The following is a 19,990-nucleotide window of genomic DNA, read 5'->3' as shown; positions in this document are numbered from 1 at the left end:
CTAGGTCTGTTCATTTTCCGTATTTCTCTATTTTCAAGAAAAATACCCAACCTAAACCTTAAACATCATTCATGCCACTGATTGGTCCTATTGGTGCTGGGGGTGGGACATGAAAAGGATACTTTTCCGTCTCGTTTCTTTGTCCCAACTTCTGTTACATGTTCCCGGAGGCAAATCTTCATTTGAAAAGTGCTTCAAAGACAAGCATGACCAGTGAACAGTACAGCTTAAGTAGGGGACACTGGGTTCTAGCACTTCATTGCTATCTAAGGTAAACACAGCATCACAGATGCACTGACGTCCTAAAGCAGGAGCAGAAAGTGAATGTACTAGTTGGTCAACGAGAGCATGGCGGCACACGGTCTTCACCCGTCCAGGCCCCCCAGCCCTCGCTACTAGCCAGCTATGCATTTCCTGAGCACGCTGTCCCCTGCTGCACAAGGGCTTCTTCAGAAGGTTGCCCTGGAGAAGCCCAGGGTCCCGCCTTGCCCCTGCTTCCCTCTCTCCACAGCCCCACCTCCAGGACTGACGCCCAGAGCACAGGAGCCTCTTCCTCTGTCTCCAGCAGGAACAAACTCTGCAGGGAGGGGGTTGCCACCTGGGTCTCCCCGGGGGATCACCCAGAGCCCTGCTTGTACTGATCTCCCCTACTCCCTTACCAGTTGGTTTCTCTAGGAAGAATTTTCGTAATAAATATTTGCCCTAAACCCTCCTCATCTCAAGGTCTGTTTCTGCGCAACTCAACTGAAAATGAAAGCAAACCAAGGAAGGAAAAGGGCCTAAGTGAGTGTAGGGGCACGAAATCAGTGCACGGGGAAAGAAGAGGCTGTGCAGAGACACAGAAGCAAGGCAGACGGCAGCCCAGCCGTCCTTAGGAGTCTCCTAGTTCAGACCGTTCCATGTATGGGGTATGGACCTGGGGGGTGGAGAGCCTTGATTCTGACAAGCTGATGAGAGAAAGTGTCCCACAGAGCCCAGAGGGGAAAAGATCCTTTGTGAGGATGTTTAGAATCACAAATGAGTGTGGGCAAATTTTGAACTCCTTCAGGGACATTCTCGTGACAGCGCAGGCAAACAGGATGGCCAGGAAGACCTGATGTCAGGGAGGGCCCGGTTCCCTGTATTTTTCCCCGACAGGCTTCTGAGGTAAGAGGATGCTTTATCGTATAAATATTTACGTTCCTCTGTGCTCAGCACACCTTGCCTACACAAGACAAGCTGGAGACATGAGACCTGAACAGGAATGGTCACAGACCTGTATAGTGCTGCCACTCCCGCCTCGTGTGCTGGGAAACAGTGTGTGTCCACCGCGGGGAGAGAAGACATCAGTCCTTCTTCAGCCTGTTTTTACAAGCACTGAAAGACACCCGCCGATGCCCAGCTGCTGTTCACTGCTGTCCTACATAAAGACAATCATTTCCTGGTAGGTATGTGTCCAGAAAGAATAAAATTTCCCTTTTGTGGTGTATGACCTAAGTTTTTCTCTCTCAAGTGAGGGCGAGGCAGGTTGGGGCAGGTGGATTTGAGGACAGTCGAGCAAGCATAATCGGCGCCATCTGAAGAATGCGGGAAATACAAAACAAAACAAAACAAAAGACCACACCTAAGTCCTAAGCGCAGTGACTCTGGGATATTTCTGCAAATAATGAGAACATTTACGGGAAATATTTCAAATCATAGCCCTGAAAATGGAAGTGTGCATTTATCTAATAAGGTGGCTCTTTTATTATAAAAGGTTAAATAAATACTTTCAGTAATAGAAACAGCTAACAGAAATGTCTCTCAGGGAAGGGAAAATCATTCCATTTAATTGTATTCCATTTTTGCCCCTGGAGGTTCATCCTGGGGACAATCTCTGGGCTGAGTGTAGGTAAATCCATAGTGCTTGCCTCTCATTACTCTGATGGATGCTGGTTGCCAAAGTTGAAATATTTTTAGTTTCAGACCAGTTGCCACTAGAGTCAAAAGCCCTAATTGTTCATTTAGCCACAGTCTTCTTGGTGAGGAAAGGGTGGCATGGGTAGAGAGAGGCCTTGTGCCCCTGAGGCCATTGTTCTGGAAGGTGTGGGACTCCCAGAAGCCACGGAGCTGCCTGGGTACAGATAAGACCCAGCTACCTTGCCATTACGATTATGACTATGACTATGATTGTCTCCAGTGCCATGAAGCTCCTCTCCAAAGCGCTGGTTTCATTATTTTACAAATAAGATCCTTCAACGTATTAGGTTTCCTCACCATGGTAGGCTAGGAACAGGTGAGCTACGCGTGTGCCTTGATAACTGCCATACTGATTGAGGGTGAGGCTCCCCTTTCCACACTTTGCCCGCCCCCGGCCATTAAGGCAGGACACTTCCTCGCAATACATCAGGCCAACAGAGTATAAATGTGCTTAGTAAATATTAACGGTTTCATCTCATGCTTCAACTGTGAAAACAAATGACCGGAGACGCCGTTCACATAGCAGCGAGGAGGTCAAAATCTCTCCGTGCAGATACTCCACGCGCGACTATTACAATACACTTTTCACAGAGGGCTTATTTATGGGAACTTATCATGAGTCGTGGTAATTCATAACACCATATTCTATGGAAAATTCCATTCTCGACTTGGAGCGAATCCTAGACACACAGCACTCGCTTTTGATTAACGAGCGCCATAAACACACGCCCCAACAGGTGTAATACAGTAGTGTATAGCCTCAGCCTGCAATGGCAGATGCACTTTTTCCTTTGTAAAACAAGGGAAGGGGCGTAGAACGAAATCTTTGGAGCTCTCAGCAAGACAGAGCTGGGCGCAGCCGTCTTGGGGACAATCTCGTTACCCGCTTATCGGGGTCTGGTCTCTTCCGTCTTCAGCGTCTGCGCTATGCCTTCTTCGGCTGCTCTATAAATACCTTCCTAATTTGAATTAAGATAATGTGCTATCTGCACTTGTGAGATGTGGCAAAACGCAGTTTGTACTCACTTCAAATCTCACCAAGTCAGAGAGCGGTTTTGCATTCCAGATAGAGCTAAAAATATTCACCCATTAAAATAGTAATCATCATTAAAATTAGCTCACTGATTTTGCTGATTAATTTCTCAGCGACAAGTACGCTTTCTAAAAAGTTTCAATTAAACATTTTTTTGACAAAACTAGATTTTTAAAATGTAAACTATCTAAGAAGAAAGAGGTTGTGAAGGAAATAAAAATAGAAAATTTGAATCTACTGTAATTCGTACAGGCTTTTTAAAGTTTGCTCTCAGAAACTGGAGAGGGCAGACGATGGGCATGGTTGTCGTAACTGAAGTAGGGACCAGGGTCCCCGGTCCTCATTTTGGGGGGTGACTCGCATACCTTGGGAAGGTGGTGTATTTTTGTCTGCACAGGAGAAGTACACTAGTGGGTATAATAAGTATGCGGGCCATCGGAGCTGCCCTTGTGAGATTTACACGTTTCTGTGCCCTGGACTTCCCTGCACACCCTGCACACCCCAGTTCAGTGGACGGTCGTACGGCAGCGCCTGCGTAAAGGTGCACTTTACAGGCCCGGCTGAGACAAAAGACTGTGGCTCCCCAGACACAATTTGCACAATCCTTTTTCTGTCTGTGGTATCCTTACTTAGCCTCTATGTTTCGTTACTATGTTCTTATGTTATATGGGGTTAAAGACATCAACAGGCAAAAATACAGTTGTTGTTTTTTTAAATTCTATTTATTGAGAAAGAGAAAGAGAGAGCATGAGCATGGGGAGAGGCAGAGGGAGAGGGAGAAGCACACTCCTTACTGAGCCGGGAGCCGGACTCAGGACTCGATCCCAGGACCCCAGATCACGACCTGAGCTGAAGGCAGACACTGAACCAACCGAGCCACCCAGGCTCTCTAAAATACAGTTTTGGTCAACCCTATTGCAAACTGTGTTTTCCTTGAATCCATTAAGCAAATCAACCCCTGACTATAATCTTAAGTAAACAGGCGAAAACAAATGCCTCTGGTTTTAAAATACATTGACTATGTTTAAACTAAAAAAGGGGACACTAGTTATAAGACAGAAGCCTGTTGAGAAAAGTATAGAATTCAGAGATCAGGAGAAAATTATATTGGGCAGTTGTGTTTAATGTTTGTGTATCACTCGGTACTAATTAAGGCAATAAAGCATCCCTTAGCTATGAATGTTGAAGTTTTCACATTATTTATAACGGACATACACTCCAAAGCCACAGTGAAAGCCAGTGTGTCCGCAATGAGTACTGTATTGTAATGGGCACGGAGATACTTCTGACCCTTCTCAAATAACGTGGAGATAACCGGCAGATCCAGAAAAGACGTAGATGTGTAACAGAATGATCTGGTGTACGGCAGGCAAGAAACGGCGGCACGGAATCCAAGGGTGTCCACACTTCCTCAAAAACAAGACTCGCATTTCTTTTGCATTAAGAAGACACTGACAATGGGCAGTTCTGTATGTTTTACTTTGAAATGAAGCTATCCCGGCGTCCAGCTGGTTTTAATAATCTTTTAGAGTATACTTTAGAGCTTTAGTGAGTTATTTTCCAAAATTTTTTGAGACTATGTCATTTGAGGAACACGCATCTTACTGTATCATCTTTTGAACATGTTTATTGCAAGAGATATTAAACCGGATATCACAAAAGGTCACTCAGGTGTTCTGTAATGCTGTGTCTTGAGTTGTTTACGATCTGAGAAAAGATTACCTGATATCTCTCCTGCAACTGGACATGCAAATTGGGTCTGGCATAAGGGAGTCCATGAAGAATTATCACAATGAAGTCATCTGTGTATGTGGGTGCATGCAGATTGGTAGATAGAGACAATGAGGCAAAATACCTCATTCGCCACTTATTTTCAAGTCTTGGCTCTTCCTTAAATCCGGAAACATATCGTAGTAAAGATTCTGATCTATTTTAAATCTACCATATCCATGTGTATTTCCAGCTTTCACCTTTGCATCTTGCAAATCGTCTTCCTTCTGGTTCCTGAAATAATTAGAATATAAAACAGGAATGTTCCTGACCTTCCGGAGGCATGCCGTCGAACTCAGACCCTAATCTAAGCCCTGGGCCCTGGCCTCTCCCTCCTCCTGTGGCCCTCCCGTCCTCACTGAGCTCCAGCCCCCGCCTACACCCACTCCCCGCCCTCTTCAAGGCACCTGTACCTTCCCTTTCTTCTCCCCAGGGTGACCTTCCCCTGTTCTTTGCAGAACAGCTTTGCTCAGGGGACTCTCTGGGGCACCCAGGACTCCCCGGAAAGCTCGGTGACTGCCTGGAGCTGGAGCCAGTGTGTGAAGCTCAGCTTCCGTCCCTCTCACCGAGCCAGCTCTGGGGGCAGCGTGGTCTCCAGAGCCCGCTGGGAAAACAGGGCTCCCCTGAGCCTCCAGCTTCTCTTTCTCAATTTTGCTGCCTGGCTCCCAGCCTGGCTCCTCGTGGAGGGAGTCTCTGACGGGTAATTTCCGTATTAGTCCTCCTCTCCCGGCACACCCTCGGAGGAACGTGAGCGCAGACAAAGTCCCTGGGCGTCTCAAAGGCCACCTTCCAACCCCTTCCCCAGGTCCCATTCAGGGGCTCTGGGGGCCCCAGAGAACCCCGAGGGAATGACATCCTCAGAGCTACGTTTTTATGTTGTCTGGCTTCATTCACTTTATGGCACTTGTCTAAGATTATGCCTCGTTTAATTGGGTTTCATCCCCCTGCCGTGTTATAGCTCCAGGAAAGCAGCAATGTCTCGCCCTTCACTACTGTGCGTCATGGTCCCCAGAACACCCCACAGGACGGCAGGCTCTGCATCGCTGGAGGGAGTCGAGAGATGGTCTAGAAGGGGACGGTTGACCTCTCTTTGCCTGAGGTGTCAGGTCTCCAAGGTGGATTCTTGCCTCTCGCTTCCCCCAATCCAGCACTGAGAACGGTGAGCTGTGGGCTTCTGGGGGGTCAGCCCAGAGCCTGTGCGGATTCACGAGGGAATGAATGAGTGGCGTCTTCAATCCGTGGGTTAGACGTGCCTAATGCCTTTCCTGGTGCCCAGATCCAAACCACTGTGGGAGAATCACATCAGTACGTGAGGCTGCTGCCAGGCTCGGAGATGTTCTCCGCGGAGGTGAACTGGGGCAAGCACCCCTGTCAGCACGCCCAGGTAGCTGTCAGGGAGATTGGCGTGTGACCAGGCCAGTTGTCCTGGAGATCAGAGGCCACGGCGTCTGTTTCCCACACTCCCCAGGGAGGAGGTAGGTGGGGGAGAGGCGGGCAGAAGGAAAGCGAGCTGTGGCCTCAGGGCGTCTCATCCCCTAGCGAAGGTCAGTGACAGAGCATGCAGACGAACAGAAGTCACAGTTGCGTGGTAAGTCTGTGTCTGGTGATGCAGTAAGCCAGATGATAGAGGAATTCCACGGAAATTTACTGAGCATTTTCTATGTCCTAAGCACTGGTCTGGGTGTTGGGGATATAAAAGTGTACACAACAGATGCCTTTACTGCTTTCTTTTGGTTTATATCTTGTTGACTGAGAAAGACAAAAGCCATGTCCTAAAACCCATAGTGAGCCGGGAAGAGTGACAGCGACAGGACTGCGTGGGAGGGGCATAGTGGGCAAAGGACATCCTCTGAGCGGAGTTGAAGGCAGCCAGGGCTCAGTCCCTGCAAACGTCCATGGGAAGCAAGGACAGGAGGTGCAAAGGCCCCGTCTCTGCAGTGGGACAGCAGGGAAGCAAGATGACCAAGTAGTGTTAATGGGGCTCCATTAACACAAGGCTAAAGAGCCTGGGGTACTTTCCCTCAGGACCCAACCCCATAAAGGAGTATCCGTTTCCATACACACATGATTGCTCTTGAGTGAAAGGCTGAGTAAGACCTCCCTTTTCTGTCCTACCTCAGTAGCAGAACAGTAAATGGCAACCCAGAAACCCAGTTTCGGTTATTCTTACAGGAGCTTTATAGTGAGTTATGGATTCGTCTGGGGAAATGTCAGAACTTGGAGCTCTAGAGATTGGCAGCGAAGTAGAATTTAGGTGTGACACTCCGTCATAAAACTCAATCTAGATATAGAGAAGACCTCTTTCTCACCATATAGATAAATCGGGGAGTAACCATGGACATGAAACAACTATTCGCCACGTACCAAAAAGGTTCTCTGTGAGAGCCCTACATACTATGGTTTCCTTGGGAGCCGTGAAAGTGGGCTGTGGTCCCCTCCAGAGGAAACCAGAGCTGTGGTTTCCCATTGTGTGCCGTATACAGTGAAATTTTGTTTGGTTTTAGTTCATAAACATTTGTGCAACATGATGGCCAACAATCAGATTCGCTTCTCAGTCCTATCAAACAGAGGGTACCCTGGTGGATTGGAAAATATGTATGGATAACTGGATTGTGTGTGTGTGTGTGTGTGTGTGTGTGTGTGTGTGTAGAATATGGTTGTGTGAGTGCATACCATATGGTCCAAGCACCCCCTGCTCTAGTCCATCTCTATTCAAGGCCCAAGTCCTATAGGGACAGATGAGCTTGCTTCGAGCATCTGGCCCGGCGTCCTGTAGATATGGCCACTTAGGAATTGTGTGCTGAGGATGGTGATTAAGTTGATGACAAATCTGGGTGTTGAGTAGAAAGAGCTTATTGATTAGTTTCTGGACTTGTTACCCAGCTTTAAAAAAAAAAAAAAATGGAGCTTTGCTCTTTTCATTTGTTTTTGAATGAGCAAGTTCTGTCATATACTTAAACCACGAAGGCTGCATTAAAATTAACACATTCTAACCTTGCTGGGATGTGTGTGTGTGTGTGCTAGGATTCTCGGCCGATGTCTTCTGGGGCGTCCAGGAAGCAGCCAGCTGGCAGAGGAAGGAGAGGAAAGCTACAAGGTGTTCTCATGGAGGGGGGCTCTGAGTGTATTTCTGCGCATCTTACAGTCTTTCTGTAATTTCTCAATCCTGGGACTCAGAAAAATGCCCAGGTCAGCACTTGGCACACCCCTCCAGCTAGAATATCCCTCACTAAATCTTGCTGTAATGGATGTGATTTAAATATTAAAAAAAAAAAAAAGGAACTGGAGAAATCCTTTGTAAGCATCTGAGCAGAGCTGCATGTGAATCAGAGCACTCTGCCTCGCTTCAGGTTTCCTTTATGTAGGCTGAGTGCTTGAAACCTTTCCAAGAACCCAGCCACCCTTGCACAAACTCTGTTTATGACGGCAGCTCCTGGGATGACTTACATTCTGTCCTCTGTGTTACTCAAAGAAGAAGCGGTACCTATTCCATTGAGCTGTTGCAAGGAATTTAAGAACTAGGAGACCAGGAGATGGAGCCCTACAGGCTTCAGAGGGGGTGGGTTTCAATACTGTGAAGGAGGGATGATAGGTTTTTCCTAAAAGGCAGGATTAAATAGGAAGGAGATGGCTGTCCCTGGTTCCCAGGAAAATTCCACTTTTGGAGAAAGTTGCTGTTATCAATCGGCTGGGATTTCAGACAATCAAGTGTCTGATTGGAGCATCATTTGTATGAGGTGGCCATGATAATTCTAAGAAGGAATGTTTATTTTAGTTTCCAGTTCTGCTGTAGTCAGGATTTTCATTCAACTAAGACCGTGTTCATCGATTGCATTTTGTGCCAATAGATGAAGAAGGTAATCAGCCTTTCTTCCAGGCACTCCGAGGGCACCGCTGCCCAGAACCACACAAACTTCACTAGTGGTGCCAGCAGTGGGGTTGACTTTATGTTTTATACAGGGTTGGGATTTTGGGTATTCATTATAAAATATAAGAAAGATATGGGCAATAATATAATGAACTGCCAGATTTATCAAGTCTTCACGGTAAGATATACACATTTCAAACTTTTTTTTTAAGAAAATTAAAATTTACCGGTAAGTTTGAAGTGCCTTACTGAGCCTTTCCTCCCCCTTAGAGGTCACGAACACCCTGAGTTCGTCATCCCATTCCTATTTTATGCTACACTCATGTGTTGTGTTCACAAATTCTATACTGAGTTGTTTTGTCTGTTTTTCAAGTTTTCTTGCTCAAGTGCGGTTTACACGCAGGGTTACGTGAGTTTCAGGTGTAAAATACAATGACTTAATTCTATACATTTCTCAGTGCTCTTGATCCCCTCCGTGTCCTGTGCTTTACCCATGCCCCCTCCCCCCCACCCCACTCGCGCAACCACCAGTTTGTTCTCTGTATTTAAAAAAGTCTGGTTTTTTGCCTCTTTTTTCTTTGTTTGCCCATTCCACCCATGAGCGGAATCATATGGCTTTTTTCTTCCTCTGACTGATTGACTTCACTTAGCATGATACCCTCTAGGTCCATCCGTGTTGTCGCAAATGGCAAGATTTCACTCTTTTTTATGGTGCATATTCTCTTGTAGGTATATATACCACATCCTCCTTGTCCGTCCGTGGGTCTGTGCGTACTTGGGTTGCTTCCGGATGGCGGCTAGTGTAGATAATGATACAGTAATCATGCGAGTGGCGAATGGGGCGGGGGTAGCAGAGAGAGAAGGACAAGCAGACTCCACACTGAGCACAGAGCCCAACGCAGGGCTCAGTCCCAGAACCCTGAGATGGTGACTGGAGCCAACCAAGAGCTGGACACGTAACCAACTGAGCCACGCCCTCTATTTTTCATATTTTGAGGAACCTCCCTATTGTTTTCCTCAGCGGCTGTACCAATTTGCATTCCCACCAACAGTGAAAGACCCTTCCTTTTTGTCCACACCCTCACTAATGCTTGTTGTTTCTTGTGCGGTTGACTTTAGCCATTCTGACAGGTGTGAGGTGGTATCTCACTGTGGTTTGGATTTGCATTTCCCTGAGGATCAGTGACGTTGAGCAACTTTTCGTGTGACTGTTGACCATGTGTACGGTCTTCTTTGGAGAAACACCTACTCAGGTCCTCTGCCCACTTTAAATCGGATTAAATATTTTGGGTCTACTTTTCATTTTACATGTTCATGTGCCGTATAGTCCATTGCTTAGGCAGCTTTTTCCAGAAAGTTTCGGTGAATATATGCATCACATGAGCAATCTTTTGAATGGTTACATAGTATTTTGCTGTATCAATTTCCCTGTTTGCCGTTATGCTCATGTGCACCAGTTCTAACCAGTGCTGGTAGGAAAGGCCCCCTTTTCCGGGGCCATCTTTTTTAAGAGCATGCGTTGGGGACCCACTGACCTACATGCATCTAAGCAGTCCAGAAAGCAGGCTTATGTACACTGTGCCCCAGTCCACCGAGAGAACTGCGTGGCTGAGTGTGTTTGCCCCTACAGCCTTGATTTTGGAAGTAGAAGCCGGGAGGAGCTTAGCACAACCCACACCACATCACACAAGCGTGAGATGGTGGGATTCTTCCGCCAGCTTCTGAAGGTATCAGTAATGAAGAGATGGTCCACAGCCCTGTACATGTGAAATCCCCCCAAAATGTTCTTTCTTCAGGAAGCCATTGAGTTAATGTTCCATTTCTAGCTTTTAACAATGAAAATAAATAAATAAATAAAAGTGTATTATATTGGCTGATTATACTTTAGTGTATCCAGTTAGAATTCAAAGAAGAATTAAATGCTCCTGAGGGAAACACAAAGGTCGCTACAAAAGGGTGGCCATGAGAGCAGCACTGGACTGGGGACATCTGGCCGCCCTCTGCCCCTCTGTTGCTCTGGGGCCGGGCTCCCTCCACCACCACCTCCCTGCACTCAGGCTCCCGCGCCCTAGTGCGGCTTACCCGCTCCCGGAGCTCTGGTCTGTCTCCCCTGGCGCAGATCCGGCTTTCCCCGCTCAACTTCCTGGGCTGTCTCCCCCAAGTCACCTTTCTTGCGACACTTCAAACACACAGCAAAAGTTTAGCTCTCCCCTTACATTCCATGAAACTGTCTTACCTGATTGCTCTTTTTTTTTCTTTTCTTTTCTTTTAGATTATGTATTTATTTATTTGACAGAGAGAGATCACAAGTAGGCAGAGAGAGGCAGGCAGGGTGAAGCAGGCTCCTTGCTGAGCAGAGAGCCCGATGCGGGACTCCATCCCAGGACCCTGAGATCATGACCTGAGCCAAAGACAGAGGATTAACCCACTGAGCTACCCAGGCGCCCCTCCCCTGATTGCTCTTTTCATCATATATGGACTCTCCCCTTGTTTCAGAGAGGCAACACTGTATCATATTTTTATGGATATTTATCGTTATTTTTGTAAACAAGATTTCCTGTGCTTCTTTGAAGGTTCTGTTGCCAGACTTTCCCTTTGTTAGTTTGCCTGTTTATTCTCTTTTTTTTTAAGTTAAGTTCAAGGCTTTCCTCAAATACCTACAAATGCAATTTCACAGTATAACTGAATGTTCATCTTCAGTTTTATTGGATGCTGCCAAACTATTCTCCTAGAGACTGAAGCATGTCAATGTCGCGAACAGAGAAGACTATTCCTCACCCTCACCCACCAGGGCTGATCATCGCTGGTGCCCAGGATACAGCACGAAACCACGCCTTCACGCCCAGACTTCCCGATGTCTCAGGGGATGAGACTCCGACACTGAGCACCCTGGACCCCTTTAATGTTGTGTGTTCCATCTGGTTCTTGACTGATGTACCTTAGTGTTAAATGTCTCCTCCTCAACTGCTTACATTTTTAGACCTTTAATATATACTTTGGTCTTTCTTGGATAAGACATATATTCTTTTTGGGGTGGATTCTTTTTTTCCCACTGAAATAATTCTTTTTTAGAATTGTTTTATGTATATTTATTTTAAATCTGGCTATCAAATAAAAATGAGGCATAGGATTAACATATATCTTACTGCTTTTGTTTGTAAAATTCAACATTTTAGATCTCTTGAAAAGAAATGTGTGGTGAGTTTCAGTAAAAGGCCCTTTATTCTCTTATTTGTGCTTTCTGCATAGATCTATTTATCCAGTAATACAAATGGGAAAGCCCCGTGCTACACAGACTTATTTCAGCTGCACATGCTGGTACTTTCTGTCCTTATAAGATGTGAAATATTCTCATGGGAAAGCAGAAACATGCTTATTGGCATTTCTAAAGGGCAGTTATATGAAAGAATATCTTTGCAGGACTAGGGTACTCATTTGAAAGACTAGAACTAATGAGGATGAATTTAATTCACTTTCTTTGAGAAAAATCTTCAGTGGTAAATTTTGAAAGATGAGGGAAGAATTTGTGTTACTTTAAAATAAAATGCGTTTTTTTTTTTTAGTCTAGATTTTTCACTTGGACCAAATCAGAAACATATTTATCATTATTCTCTCTCCCTGGGTCACATAGACACATACACATGCCAAAACTCTTCCATCAAAGTCTAACACTTCCTTACCCGAATGGAGTACTATTTTTATCAGACAATTCAATTATGAAATGACTTTCATTTTCATTATCTAAATTATTTATTTCTCTCTATATACATATGTATGTGTACAGATAGATAGATCTTTTGTTTATTATAGGATCTATATTCTATATAGATATATATCCTGCTATATATTCTATATAGATATATATCCTATCCTATATATATCTATATATAGGTAGATAGATATAACGTGCTGAAGGTTAACTTGAGAAAATGAAGAAATTATCTTTGGTAATTATTATGGGAAATTACAGGAGAAAAATGATTTTATCAGTTTTCTTTTTGTTTGGAGCTTGTTGGACATGCATTTTGTGGATTACCATAAAACCCAATGTTTGCATATTCGTTGCTATGAAACTGGAGATGAAGTTTCTTCAAGAATATTTACTTCTGGAGACATTTCTGCTTCTCCTCGCCTCCATGTGCTGGATGAGAGCAGTCTGGTGGGCAGGGGTGACCCACAGAGAGCTGGTGGAAAGGAGACATCCCTGATGGGGCCGCAGGCTATCGGGGCCTGCTTGCCTGGACCAAGACTTGCTCCAGGATTGTGATGTGTCAACATTATGCGTCAACTCAACTGATTCAAAGGGGGCCCAGCCACCCAGTTAAATGTTACTCTGGGCAGGTCTGTGAGGGAGTTTCCAGATGAGCCTGGCATTTGAATCTGTGGACTGAGCAAAGCAGATCTCCCTCCCAATGTGGGGACTCACCCAATCTCTCTAGGGCCTGAAGAAGACAAAATGTGCAGCAAAGTCGAATGTGCTCTCTCTGCCTGGCAGTGGAGCTGGGACACCAGGCTTCTCCTGTCTTTGGACTGGCATTGACTCCAGCAGCCTTCCCAGGTCTCCAGCTTGGCGGACCGTAGGATTCCTCAGCCTGTATAATAGCATGGGCCAGCTCCTTGTCGTAAATCTTCTGCAGGGTAGCCCAGTGGTTGTGCTTCTCTGGAGAACTCTAATACAAGAGTCATTTAATATTAATATCTGAAAGAAGCAAGATTCAGACTATATACTTTTAAAACATCCAAGGAGAAGCTGAGATGAGAAAACAAATATTGACTCATCTTAGTACATAATAGGCGTTTACCCTGTAATAAGGGAAGTAACATTTTAGAAAGAGGAAACTGCCTCGAAACTATGACTTGTGAAAATGTATAACTAAAACAACCTTTAAAACTAGTTAACCAGTCCTCCCCCCCTTTTTTTTTCTTCCAAGAACATCCATTATGACATTTTCTAATAAAAAATCAAACACTTAGAATAAGGGACTTTGTTAAATATTACCAAAACTGGTTATTTGAGAGAATATAATTTTAACCATTTCTACACTACATCAGAAATTCTGTGACAATTGCTTTTGAATTGACTTAGGTTACTTTCTTGATGTATTAGTGATGGTCATTATTCTATTTAGGATGAAAAACAAACAAACAAACAACAACTGGGACACCTGGGCGGCTCAGTCAGTTAAGTGTTTGCCTTCAGATCTGAGGTGATGGGATTAAGGCCCAAGTTGTCTGGCTCCCTGCTCAGAAAGAAAACTTGGTTCATACATGGTATACAAAATATTAATACAGAATATCCACTAGTTCTTTAAAGTCTTGGGGTTTGTTTTAATATTATTTTGAGAATTGAAAAAAAAAATTACTCCCATGACTTCTACCTGAATCAATAGAACAAAAAGCCAAATGGCGCTAAAAGAGTGAGTCTTCTCTTTCTCCCGTCTCCTTTGTTCCCAGAATCTGAGAGACCTCACCTCAGAAGGGACCAGTGCACACTCAGTAAGACTGTTCTCTCTCCTTACAAGTAATCTCGTGTGAAGACCTCAGGAATCGTCTTTCTTCATTCAGGTATTTGTCAAGGAAATCTGTCCCACCTGAAATATTTCCTTGTCCCTTTCAATGACACATGTATCACAGAAGCAGGAAGCATTACCCCTGAAACCCTAAATTCTCTTCAAGTCTAGTTCTTACAGGAGGAACCCTCCAGAAATTTCTATGTCTTTGGCTGTATACTATTGATTGGCCCAACCTCTTCCTAACATCTTACTTCTCCTCTGATTTAACTTTGCTTCATTTCTCTGCTTTCCAGGATTCATATTTTTCTAAAAGTTAGTCATGGCTGTACCCTCTTCTACACTTTCTAGTGATCACTAAGGGATAAAAAAAAATTTAAAAAATCAATGAAAATCCCAACACACCACATTCCAATTAGACATGGTCAAAACCAAACAAGTTTGCCAGTCCTAGTTGAAGTATCTCTTTTGTTGACTGGGACCTGTGTCTCGAGGCTAGTGCAGATCATTCAGGACTATTTGTGTTGTATGTGCCAACAAACCCAACTTAAACCTGCTTAACAAAGATGGAAAAACCTCAGCTCATGTAACAGAGGTGTCTACAGGTGGAGCTGTTTTAGAATGGACTTGATGCAGGGCTCAAACTGTCTTACTAAGATCCCAGGGCAGCCTGCGCTGCCCCATGCCTTTCCACTGGCACCATTAAGCCCAGAGTCCTCTTCAAAAGTTAGCAGCACACATTTTCTCACTATTTGGGGCACCCAGCTCTTCAGCAATCATTACATTCGAGGGGCGTGGGATGTACTGATTATTTCAGCTGACTGATCCAACCCAGGGGGATTGCTGTGGGGCCTATCCCGCCAAAATAGGAAAAAAGGAGAGGCTTCTTTTATCGAGATTTTGGGTTCTTTCATTACCAAAAGTAGGAGAATAGATGTTGGTCAGCTAAAAATTAATGTTCTGAAATTGGAGTCTAAGGATATTTGGATATTTGTGAATTGACTTCAAAGAGTCTTGAAATTCCTTGAAATTATATGTCAAAAAGATATAAGGGAAAACATCCATTTTTTAAAAAAATATTTAATTGGCCTCAAATTAATGGCCGCCACCCGCGAGTCTGTTAGAAAGGAGCTTAAATATAATAATATGCCAAAGACATATCATCACTATCAATTATCTGTGATTACTTTTCTTTCTTTCTTTGAATAGCCCATTTTTCAACAGATGAGGATGCTTGATACATATTACTTGATTTAGATAGATATTTAGAAAATCAACGAGACATTTGTATTCCATTGTGGCAAGAAATAAGGTTATTATAAAGAGATTACCTAAAATAAATATATGACTTTGTATTCTGTGAGCCTGCTTTTAATAGTTTCTCTTTTCATTAGTGGGAACAAATAAAACATTGTAAGAGAGTTCAAGAGCACTGGAAACACTGGAAAAGAGAAATGCAAGACAGTAAACGTGTAATAAACTGTCCTTTAATGGGACCATTCTGCAAATACTTTAAAAATCGTAATAGTAATAATGGCAATAATAATAATTAGGACTTTCAGTCTGTAGTGTCTTCCTACTAAGGCCTATAAAGCATTTCGATATAATGGGATAATATTCACGACAAAGGAAGAGCCCTAGCCATAAATGTCCACGGCACTTAAGCACTAATGAGGAACTCTGGCATTCCATGGCTTGTAAAAGCATTTCTTCTAAGTACTTCTCAAAGCTAGGAGCACAGTCAGTGTTAGCTGGAAGCAGGGAGAGGGAAAAGCAGGTGAACAGGTTCAGCAGACAAGGCACAGAGTCTTTTTCACTGGTCATCAGCGACACGGAGCCCTGGATCCACAGTGTTTCATGCCCCCCTGAATCTCGTTATCATACTCAGAAGTTGGCCAAGCCTCCTCTCCCCGCATCTGCTGGTGGCTGCCTCACATAGCTCAGGACTTCATCTTTTTCTTGGAGTAAGCTAACTGACTCAAACTAGAGGGAGATTTCTGAAACACAAATCAGACGTCCCATTTCTTAAAATTTTAAGTGTCCCTCAAGCTCATTCAGGGTGAATGCTCCCTGCCTCCCACAACTGGGCTCTAATTTTCTAATTGGTGGTCTTAGGAATGGAATCCTAGCTCTGGAGTTGGCCAGACCCTGATCTGCTGCATTAAGTAGCTCCGGGGCTTTGAGAACCCCTTAGCATGTTTATGCACCAACTTCACCTATAAAACTAACATAAAAACGAACCCTACTTTGTTGACATGCTCTGAGAATTAAGGGAGAAATGAGGGGCTCAAGGGACCCCAGTACAAGTATTCACTGAAATGTCTGGCCGAGATTGTCCTCTCTGAAGAGCTCCATGGGAGCTGGATATCAGTGGTGCTTGAAGTCCACCTTCATCCAGTGCTGAGCTGATGGGGGACCCTGAAAGCCACCCATCGGCTGAGTCATAGAGCGAACTTAAAGGCTCCGACAGCAGCATCACGCATACACACGGGAGCACTCAGAGAAGAGTAATTCAAAGGGGTGGGGGTTTGAACTTGGGCTTATAGAGCATCTTACCAAAAGAGCAACACGTTTGTACAGAAGTGGCAAGACCTAAGGAAAAGAATTTTGAGTTCCTAGGGCAGCAAGTTATAAGGAAGTGAGTCTCTGGGGACAGTGGAAGATAAAGCCTAGTTAGTGAGGTTTGCTGTGTAGACCCTCTGTGTCATCTCCAGGCTGATCGGGGTCTAGGGTTAATTCTGGTGATTAACTTCTGTCTTTCCTGGAGGGGGGATGGAGCACCTTTATAAACTTATGTGCTATTTTGAGGCCAACGAGGCAGACGGCTTTTCTTCTACCGGCTCCTTCTCCGTCATCTTCAGCTTAGAATAACCCTTCTGCTAACGTGGCACAACTTGGGGGGACATCATCGGAACCCCTTCTATGTCTCTGATGCTCTCTTGGAGTTCAGTCCGTCCCGACCCGCTCAGTAGCCACCGTACTCATGGATCGCGTGAGATGCTAGATAAACAGACGACTGACCAACAACCCTCCGTTTGTCCGGCTTTAGTCCTTTGCCCTCTGAGATCCTCTCCTTCTGTCTCCTTTGAAATCTTTCTTTCCTCCCCTCCTCTTAATTGCAGTTCCCTGAGAATTCATCTCTGACTCTTCTTCTCTTCCAATCCTGCCGACTGACCCTTTTCTGGAGCCCAGGGTCTCACCCTTGAACTCCAGGGCAGCGCACCCACACCAGAGGCAAGCGAGCCCCACCCCCGCCATCATCCAGGCTTCCACCTGCTCCCTCCCTGCCTCCCTCCTGCCCTCACAGAGGAAGCCACAGAGCCCCCAGGCCAGACGTGCCATGGTCACCCTCAGTTCCCGCCTGTTCCTCAGCACCTCCTGCCCAGTCACATCTACATATCCCTCAGCTCTGGCTCTGCATTCCCCGGAGCTGCCTGAGCTCAGCTTCTCTTCACATAGTCCTGGGATTGCCCCAGCAGCCTGAGCCTGGCTCTTCCTGTCACAGATTTCACCCTCCTAGATGTAGTGAATCTTCTGGGAGCCGAGCGTTGATATGAAATGCAAATTTTATGCCTGCGTAAAGGACTGAGCCTCATACGATCTTCCTCAACCTCCCGGACTGAAACTGCAACTTGGGTCTGAGGAGGGGATGCCCCCTCCCCGCCCTTAGGAGGTAACCCCGGCACTGTCTGTGGCTTCTGGGGTGCAGCAAGTGTTACTCTCCTGCAGGAAGCTCTTTGATACCTGTGCCCAATTAAGGGCTCCTGGGACTCGAGGGACACAGTCACTCTCCACACATGGGCCCCCAGAGGGGAGACCAGATGACCAGTCTGAGAAAGGATAGACAACACTGGCTCCCTCTGGCTCCTCCCCATCTTGGAGGCCTGCTTCTCTGTTGCTTTGGTCTAAAGGACAACAGGATCTTCTACCTTAAGATGTGCAGCTCTGGCATACGGGTTCTTCTGAGCTGAAGGCTTTGGAAGAGATGCCGGGGGAGGCTTTCTCTGAACTCCCCACACTGTGTGAAGACAGATCCTCCAAAAGGACCTCAGGGTACTCAGCCCCTTCCCAAGAGTTTCACCAACCAAGAAGATTGACTTGTCACACGAGAGGAGACATGAAGCGGACCCCCCGCACCCAGACCCTCACCTTCCCATCTCTTCTGCTAAGGGACCAGCCATGTCCCGGAGACATGAAGCGGACCCCCCGCACCCAGACCCTCACCTTCCCATCTCTTCTGCTAAGGGACCAGCCATGTCCCCGAAGCTGTTCACTCTCCTGAGATGCCTCCACCAGCTCCTGTCCCTACGAGGATGGCATGTGGGCCTGAACCTAAGGCACCCAGAGTGTTGTTCATCAACCTCGGTATCTCCCGTGTGCATGTGAGATATCCATAGTAATTTGCTTTTTTTTTTTTTCCTTGTCCATCTGTCTTTTATTATAGGAGTGTCATCCAAGAACTCCAAAGAGTAGAAGGGAATTATTTTTTCCTCCCCCACAGTACCCAGTGTCTCATAGTGTTAGTGAAAGGACCCCTTCCGTTTGACCACAGGCCTTCTTTCTCCAAACACAAAACGGGATATTTGGGCATCAGAGGACAGATCTGAGCACTCAATGCCAGGCTGTTGCACAATATCCTGTCCTGCCCTTTGGCATTCACAGGATGTGATTCAGCCTCAGAGAAGCCGAGTCTGGGTCCCGACTGCTGGTTTACTCTGCACATTCAGTCCCGTCTGCATGCCGCGGCGGGCCCTCCCCCAGAGTCCTCCTGCAGCTCTGTCCCCCCTGCCTAGACCATACATTCCTGCAGGCCAGACATGAAGTCTGAACTATTTGGGGCCAGTCAGAGCTTAGCAGAGTACCTAGCATGCGGCCGTCACCCCTCAAGCGTTGAATGAGTGAAACCCATTGCTTCCTATTTCGATTTATCGTCATCAGGCAGGCAATTCTTCCATGGCTCAGTAATGAAATTACTGTTTTAATTATTCTTGTAAGTCAGAGATGTGGATTAGTTTTTCCCAAACTGTTGCCTAGACAGAGTGAACTGAACAGGTAAGAGCAGGTGACCAGGCCCACAGACCTGAGAAGGCGGGTGTGTATCGTAGCAGGTGCTCCCGGTCAGACCTGGTGCTGAAGATGCTACAAGCACCCCCACTTCTTTCTCTCAACAGCCCCAGGAAGCAGGTCTTACCCCATCATCTCCTGAGGCTGCTGAGGCTTGGAGACCAAGTGACTCGTAGATCTGTCTCCACATCCTGCCCAAGCAGCTCAACAGAGACCCCTCGGGAGGGGTCCTGTTGACACCAGGGGGACTTGGAAGCAGGAGACGCAGCCTTGAACCCCCAGCGTGATGCTCTTCTGATGCTTGGACCCACGTGCCCTGACACTGCATAATACTCCCAGAGTAATTAAAAGTGGTATTTCAATATTTATCACGATTCTTTTCAATGCCTTTTAGTTTCCCGGGACATATTTATTTTTTCATTACTTTCTAAGGGAAGCAAGTAATTATTAGGTAGTACATTAACTTTATTAAAATCATTAAAACTCATGGAAACGCCAAATATTTCAAGTAACGAGTAGGATTCAGTATAAAAAATACGGCTTCTTTGAAATGCTACTTGAGGAGGTGTGATTACCAAGAACACAAACAAACGAGAAACAAAGATGATCACCAGAGCTCCCAGTAAGAATACAAGTATTGTGGGAACCCAGGTCAGGAAGGTACTTCTGAGGGGTGAAAAGGGCAAATAAGATGTTAGGCATAGTTCATGTGATGCTGTCAGGTCAGACTGAAGCCATCAGTGTATTAACCTGATATTTGGGCCTCGGCTATGGAATGGATATTTACCGTGCTTTTGGTTTAAATGT

The 19,990-nt window shown here is 45.6% G+C and overlaps 2 long non-coding RNA genes across 8 annotated transcripts; both read left to right on the top strand.

The window, feature by feature from the left end:
- The first annotated feature begins 382 nt into the window (after positions 1-382).
- On the top strand, positions 383-18,257 carry LOC116594453. 7 transcript variants are annotated; one of them, XR_004287230.1, is made up of 6 exons: positions 383-901; positions 1,195-1,427; positions 5,754-5,900; positions 12,618-13,247; positions 14,064-14,174; positions 17,849-18,257. It is a non-coding gene; the product is annotated as an uncharacterized LOC116594453 (long non-coding RNA). The 7 variants fall into 7 exon arrangements; XR_004287228.1 differs by having other exon boundaries at positions 17,625-18,257; XR_004287226.1 differs by having other exon boundaries at positions 1,195-1,423; positions 5,700-5,900; positions 14,064-18,257.
- Positions 18,258-18,315: 58 nt separating this feature from the next.
- LOC116594454 lies at positions 18,316-19,547 on the top strand. The gene is made up of 2 exons (XR_004287231.1): positions 18,316-18,501; positions 19,291-19,547. It is a non-coding gene; the product is annotated as an uncharacterized LOC116594454 (long non-coding RNA).
- The last annotated feature ends 443 nt before the right edge of the window (positions 19,548-19,990 follow it).

This window comes from Mustela erminea, chromosome 6, assembly GCF_009829155.1.
Source record: "Mustela erminea isolate mMusErm1 chromosome 6, mMusErm1.Pri, whole genome shotgun sequence".
NCBI classification, from domain to species: domain Eukaryota; kingdom Metazoa; phylum Chordata; class Mammalia; order Carnivora; family Mustelidae; genus Mustela; species Mustela erminea.
This window is presented reverse-complemented; position numbering and strand designations above follow the sequence as displayed.